Source organism: Argentina anserina, chromosome 1 (genome assembly GCF_933775445.1).
Source record: "Argentina anserina chromosome 1, drPotAnse1.1, whole genome shotgun sequence".
In the NCBI taxonomy this organism is placed as follows: domain Eukaryota; kingdom Viridiplantae; phylum Streptophyta; class Magnoliopsida; order Rosales; family Rosaceae; genus Argentina; species Argentina anserina.
In genome coordinates this window covers 20,618,508-20,625,629 of record NC_065872.1, presented here as the reverse complement: position 1 = coordinate 20,625,629, position 7,122 = coordinate 20,618,508, and the positions used below count along the sequence as shown (strand labels likewise).

General features: G+C 37.7%; 2 non-coding genes across 2 annotated transcripts; both read left to right on the top strand.

Annotated features, from left to right (window-relative positions):
• The first annotated feature begins 449 nt into the window (after positions 1-449).
• LOC126805345 (small nucleolar RNA R71) lies at positions 450-556 on the top strand. Its single transcript, XR_007674016.1, has one exon. It is a non-coding gene; the product is annotated as a small nucleolar RNA R71 (small nucleolar RNA).
• A 2,839-nt stretch (positions 557-3,395) lies between these two features.
• Positions 3,396-3,502, top strand: LOC126805347 (small nucleolar RNA R71). Its single transcript, XR_007674018.1, has one exon. It is a non-coding gene; the product is annotated as a small nucleolar RNA R71 (small nucleolar RNA).
• The last annotated feature ends 3,620 nt before the right edge of the window (positions 3,503-7,122 follow it).

Sequence of the window (7,122 nt, the reverse complement as noted above, 5' to 3'; positions counted from 1 at the left end):
AAGATACTCACGACAGAAAGATACGAACTTTGAAAGAAACACACGCCCACACTGAAAACACTCTCAAATTCAATAGAAACTCGCATCACAAAGCCGTACAGAAAGATACTCAAACAAGAATTGAATAGATACTCAAATAGGAGTTGGAACGATACTCAAACAATAGAAAGATACTTAGTTTGAAAGAAACACACAACCACACTAGAAACACTCTCAAATTAAAAAGAAACTCGCATAAGAAAGCAACACATAAAGATACTCAAACGAGAATTGAAAAGATACTCAAATTGGAATTGGAAAGATACTCACGATAGAAAGATACTCAGGTTGAAAGAAACACACGCCCACACTGGAAACACTCTCAAATTCAAAAGAAACGCACGCCCACCATACTCTTGTTAGTGGTGTCGAGTCCTTCATAGAATAATTGTACCAAGTCATCCAATGAAATACCATGGTGAGGGCACTTCCTTTGTAGTTCCTGAAATTCCTCCCATGCCTCATAGAGTGAATCACCATCCTCTTGACTGAAGTTCTGAATCTCCCTCCTTAGTCTTTTCGTGAGTTGAGCATGGAAGAATTGTTTCAAGAATTTCCTAGTCATTTCATCCCATGTGGTGATGATTCCCGGAGGTAGAGAGTATAACCAACATTTAGCATCGTCCTTAAGGGTAAATGGAAACAAAAGCAACCTCAAGCCTTCTTGAGACAGATGATAAATTGATTGGAGCTTGCAAATGTCCAAGAACTCCCCCTAAGGTGAAAAAAACACACGCCCACACCGAAAACAATCTCAAATTCAAAAGAAACTAGCATCAGAGAGCAACACAGAAAGATACTCAAATGAGAATTGAAAAGATACTCAAATAGGGATAGAAAAGATACTGACGATATAAAGATACTCACTTTGAAAGAAACACACGCCCACACTGAAAACACTCTCAAATTCAAAAGAAACTCGCAACATAATGCGACACATAAAGATACACAAACGAGAATTGAAAAGATACTCACAATAAAAAGACACTCACTTTGAAAGAAACACACGCCCACACTGAAAACACTATCAAATTCAAAAGAAACTCGCATCAGAGAGCTTCACAAAAAGATACTCAAACAGAAATTGAAAAGATACTCACGATAGAAAAATACTCAGTTTGAACGAAACACACGCCCACACTGAAAACACTCTCAAATTCAAAAGAAACTCACAACATAATACCACACAGATAGATACTCAACCGAGAATTGAAAAGATACTCAAATAGGAATTGAAAAGATACAATAGAAAGTTACTCACATTGAAAAAAAAAACACACGCTCACATTGAAAACACTTTCAAATTCTAAAGAAACTCACATCAGAGAGCTTCACAGAAAGATAGTCAAACGAGAATTGAAAAGATACTCAAATAGGAATTGAAAAGATACTCACGATAGAAAGATACTTAAACAGGAATTGAAAAGATTTGGGGCTTGCACAACAGAAGGAAGATTCTTGTTAGTAGTTAAGACAATTGGGCTAGTAGAGACAAAACTTACCTCACGTGCTACCTCAAGAGATGTCACGTTCTCTAGAACATAAGATGGCATGACATCATTGGCTTCCAACTCATAGATGTTGAAGCCATCACTAGTAAATCTGGCCCCTTTGGCAATGGTGAGTACCAACTCGTCATTTGAAGAAGGTATCAAGATTGTTATCTGCAAGGAAATCAAGAATGTCAACTGAAAAACAATCACTCAATTTCGAAAGGGGATACCTTATAGCTTCAAAGATGTTGAAGCTAACCACTTCACCGACGAACTCAAATGTGAGTGATCCACGAAATACATCAATTTTCGTTTTTGCAATCCTCATGAATGGACTGCCAACAAGATATGGACCTTCTTGTCATTTTCTTCAGTTGGTTCCATGTCAATGACATAGAAATCCGCAGGGAAATTCAAGCTCGAAACCTGTAAAAGAACATCTTCAACATAGCAAAAGGGACTTTGTTGGAACAATCAGCCAATCGAATCACAACATTATCTCATTTCAAATCGCCTAGACCTAGATCCGCATAAATATAGTAAGGCATTACATTGATCGATGCACCTAAGTCTAGCATTATCTTTTCAAATGTCATGTTTCCGATTGTACAAGGGATAGAAAAACTCCATGGATCCTTAAGCTTTTGGGGTAGCTTCCTTTGGAGGATGGCAGAAACCGTCTCACTCATTGTGACAACCTCCTTCTATCGAGTCACCCTCTTATTGGTGCACAACTCTTTCAAAAACTTAGCATACCTAGGATTTTGTTGAATGCATTCAATAAGAGGCATGTTCACTTCCACTTTCTTAAAGATGTCGAGCATGGCTTGATCAGAGTCATCCTTTTTTTGCTTTGCAAATCTATTGGGGAAGGGAACACTAGAGTCATCCTCTTATTGGTACACAACTCTTTCAACATGAGGAAGAGCATTAGTTGAAACCAACCCACTAGAGTTAGGATTCTTACATGTGTCATGCACAACATGATCACTTTGGGGTAGAGGCACGACAACATTGACGTGAAAGGAGGCAGGGTCCTTCTCTATGTCATTTGTATTGAAACTCTCGGCCTCTTTGTCTTTAGAATGCACGGCTTCCTTGATTGGCTGCAATGAAGCATCTAAGATCCTCCCACTTCTTGTCATCATGACCTTCACATTTGGATTTGGCTCAGTTTGGCTTGGTAACTTACCTCCTTCATGGGTCTTTCCCATGAAGTCGATCACTTGTCCCATCTACTTCTTAAGCTCTATTGTGTTTTTGGAATTAGCTTGTTGACCTATAGCTAAAGCTTAAGTAGCAGAGTTTAAATTTTGTTGCCCTTGAGCAAGGGACTTCAAAAGTTCATCATAGTGAGGTGCATATGTATTATTCGAACCATGAACATAAAAGTTAAAGGGAACAGAACTTTGAGGTACCTGAGGCCCCACAAACAAACCTGAAGGACAAAGTCATTGATCTTGAGTATTGGACGGTTGAGCATTGTTGTTCCAACAAAACTTAGGATGGTCTCTAAGTCCATGATTGTATGTGTTCGAATAAGGGTCGTACTTAGGCCTTTGTTGCCCCATGAAGTTCAACTCCTCTTCAGTCATTGCACCATTTGGATAATTCGCGGTGGTGTGGTCTTTGAAAGAACAAATGCCACATGCTTGACCTTGCCTAGAACGTCACGCTTCCTTTCCAAAGTAGCCATTTGATTCCTTGCATCAACATCATACACCCCACGGCTGTTGCTTCCTCTCTTCTCCTTGGAACTAAATTGGCGGTTGTTGTCTCTACAAGCTTCACGCCGAATCCACCATGATCTTGTTTATGGTGTCGAGTCCTTCATAGAAGAATTGCACCAAGTCATCCAACGACATACCATGGTGATGGAATTTTCTTTATAGTTCCTCAAATTCCTCCCATGCCTCATAGAACGAATCACAATCCTTTTGAGTGAAGTTCTAAATCTCCCTCCTTAGTCTTTTCATGAGTTGAGCAGGGAAGAATTGCTTCAAGAATCTCCTACTGGCAGAGAGTACAACCAACGCTTAGCATCGTCCTTAAGAGTAAATGGAAACAAAAGCAACCTCAAGCCTTCTTGAGACAAATGATGAATCGATTGGAACTTGGAAATGTCCAAGAACTCCTTAAGGTGAAATTAGGTCTTCCATTGATGAACCAGAGTACTTAGGAAGCTGCCTAAGCAATTGAACCAGAATGGAGAAGTTCTTGAGCAGGTGGAGTAAAAGCAATGCATAAAGGTGATTCAAGGGTGATGGGGATGAAAGCATTCTTGAGTGCCATTGGAGCACCAGCAAGAATTAGAGTACAGTCCGCAATTGTGTCTGTCTTCCAGTCAAAGATGAAGGGGAAGAAAAGATCCTCCTCTTCTTCTGATCTAGGTGAAGAGTTTAAGATCGAATTGCTTGGAGAAGTTTCAAAATCTAAGAGTCCACTCGAGCTAGAATCTTGTAATTCTTTTAGTGCTTGAATTCGATCTTTGAGCTCTTCTGTTTTCTTAGATATAACGGACATACATAGTTCTTGTAACGAAAGTTAGAAAGTTAGCATTGAAGAATACAAAATGAAACAAGAAATGTGTCCTTCCTTAGTCATATACACGGCACACTTATGGAAGAGGTACGACAACTATGTTGTCATTTCAACTTTGCCGTGGTATGACTCATTTGTTGAACTACGGAGAGCGAACTCTCTATTACTCTATCACCGAGATGTATGTCAGTCTGTAGTTCTCTAAGATCCAACGCACCAGGGTAATAAAAGAGCGTGCCCCTTACTCAGCTGAACTTAACCTTGGGTGTTAGACAAATCTCCAAGTGTTAATAAAAGCCGCCCTCAACCTCATGCAAACCCGAGAGCTAGCATGAAAGGTTAAGGCTAATATTAACAAAATGGACTTTACCTATTTCATTCAATTTACAACCTACAACAATCATTCACTCAATCACCAAAACAACAACCTAAGATAAAATTACTATATGTTACAACAAAATGAGATAAGAATATACAAATGTACAACATAAACAATGAATTCGAAATTAAAAGTTAGGGGTTCATCTTAAAGGATCTGCGGTAACGGCGCCATTTGATCAGTTTGATTACTCGATATCAATAGTAACCCTGTAAGCATCATTAGTACTATAAAGCAAGAGGGTATCGTTCACAAACTGGGGATCCAGCTAGGGCAAGAATCACAAACATTTAACAACGAATTCACATAGAGATATAAGATTTGATATAAGTTTCGAATTGAAAGTATAAAAACAGAGAATAAATCTAAACCAATATATACATGTGATCAATCAAACACTCACACAAAGCATCACCAAGACAAACTATACAAAGCCAATGAAAATCAAGTTTCATTCTCCCTAAGATTCATGCCGAAACAAGTCAAGAACAACTAAGGTTAGACCGTGTAAATCTAGGCTCCTAATCAGCATCATATATGCATAGACACTTCTCACATTCAACTATTGCTAATCGCCATTCATTGAAATCTAACATACTTATCCTACTATGCAATTCCAAAGCCACGCATATTGAATTCATTAAGCATGTCACCTACTTAACCAACGACCATGCCATTTCGAACTTACATAGAAACGGGTAAACATGTTCATAGCACAAGTCTTTAATCCAACAACATAAATATCATGCAATCTAATCGCATTCATGACACATAGATACTTCAAAATCATTCAAGACATGTTCGGTAGAAAACCAAAAATCATAGAACAAAGAAATTCTACGTATTCATATAACTTGAAATCATATAACTACTTCATAGACAAAGTCGAAATTAATTAACTACAACCAAATCGGATTCAATTTCAATGCGGGTATACCTGATCAGATTTACCACAAAAGCTCCAATACTCCAATTTACAGCGCCAAAAAGTCTTCAGTTCACCTGCGACCAAAGAGAATGGGAAATTGAAACATAAACGATTTCAATTGCAAAAGATTGGGATAAATTAAGCAATACCTAATATCAACCATTACCTCAAAGTGAGCTAAAATTCTTTAAAGAGCGCCCTTTGATATGAGAACAATGAAACAAACACTGAATTAAAACCCTTATCATTAACGAATCAAAAGAAAATTGCAACCACAATTGGGAAACAACAACACCTATTGGAGTTTGAAAACACCTACCTATGAAGCCTTCTTTGATGGGTTTGAGAGGAGTGGCTTCTGACACGACCTGCTTCAAATATTACCCTAATACCTAGAATAAGTATTGCGGGGACCACTATTTAAGGAGGTACACCAAACATTTCGTCATAGTCTCCCGTAAAGTGGCTAACCCTACTTGCACAAAACGACACTTCTCTAACTCAAGACCAACCTCAACACCTAGAGTCTCTATGCTCCCGAATCCTCTACCAACTCCACCACTAACAATTTTCAAAGTATTTTATCCCACAGAATAATAGAGCAGTGAATATGCATCACAACCTACTTAGCTGAAAGCGGCTTGATTGACTATACTTCAGCTTCAAGCACTCTTGACCTCTTTTGGCGTTTCCTGCAAACTGGGCAATTGAAAAGGAAGGTCTCGGGGGAAGTTTTTGAAAATTATACGTTAGAGTGGGTGGACGAAAATCGAATATTGAATAAAGTAAACAATTTAACATACTTCCCCATTTTTATAGTAAGAAAAATCATGTGCATCAAAACCTTTTAATCACAATTAATCATCACATGTAATGTACTAGTCCCGCTAGTAAAAATAAATAAAAATAAGACTAACTCAAAATAATAGACTAGCCCCGCTAGCCAAAGTAATCTAATTAAAAATAATTACAGAAAGCCGACTAGCGCTGCTAGTCTTAATAATATATCAAATAATATAAAATGAACTAGCCGCGATAGTTAAAATAATATATCAAAAATAAATGTAAAGGATGGACTAGACTCCGCTAATCTAAAACAAATAAATGAGTCATACAATATGCCCCCCGGGAAAAATATATAATTCCAGTCTCCCAATACCGTCGCGTCACGTTAACGGATAGAGTATCGGATTGTCATGACATTGCCGACTATGTCATCTCGCCTCCCAGGCAGAAAGGGTCACCATAAGGTGATATAGTGCTAGCATAAATCTCAAGTGTATGGCTTCCAAAATAACATGTGAACTAGCGCACTAGTCACAATAAAATAAATAAGAATAATCATAGAAAATGGACTGCCCCACTAATCAAAATATAATCAATAAGTACGGTTTCCAACCGTATAAAATAAATAAAAATAATTATAGCTCGACTTGTCTCACATGTCGCAAAATAATGAAATAAAATAATTTTATTTCCCGGAAATCCCAATTTCGGTAATTATTTAAAATAACATAGATTTTCGGAAAATCCCATTTCCGAATAAATATCCAGACCAAAGTCAAAGAAATTAATAAGTGTAATTTAAATTGATGAATGCTCGATTACTCGACATCAATATTTAACCATGTACACATCATTAGTAGTATAAAGTAAGAGGGTATCGTTCACAAACCGGGGATCCAACCAGGGCTTAGGATCACAACACTTAACACGAATTCATAAAGATATAAAAGGTTTGA